We start from the raw sequence: 326 nt of genomic DNA, 5'->3' as shown, positions 1-326 counted from the left end.
CACACACACACACACACACGCTGTACACCTGTGCTTTCCTCCGTCACTGACAGCAGCGTTTCCCTGCAGACCTTCTGTACTGTGAGGAGCTGAATGAGAAGATCCGGCTGCTGTATCGACTGCACATCCCTCCAGGTTCAGATCCACGCTTCACTGCAGAACATCAGGCTCTTACAGGAGTCTTCATTCACCCGTCCACAAGTTCAGCTCTAAAAACCTCTTAAATCAGAGCAGAAAGGCTTAAATCCATAAAGCCGTGGCATTAAATGCTGCATGCACTGCTGTCTTGTTTTCCAGTACAAATATCTAAACATCCTTAAATCAAG

This window comes from Sinocyclocheilus grahami, unplaced genomic scaffold, assembly GCF_001515645.1.
Source record: "Sinocyclocheilus grahami isolate Dianchi unplaced genomic scaffold, SAMN03320097.WGS_v1.1 scaffold1799.1, whole genome shotgun sequence".
Taxonomy (NCBI): domain Eukaryota; kingdom Metazoa; phylum Chordata; class Actinopteri; order Cypriniformes; family Cyprinidae; genus Sinocyclocheilus; species Sinocyclocheilus grahami.
This window is presented reverse-complemented; position numbering follows the sequence as displayed.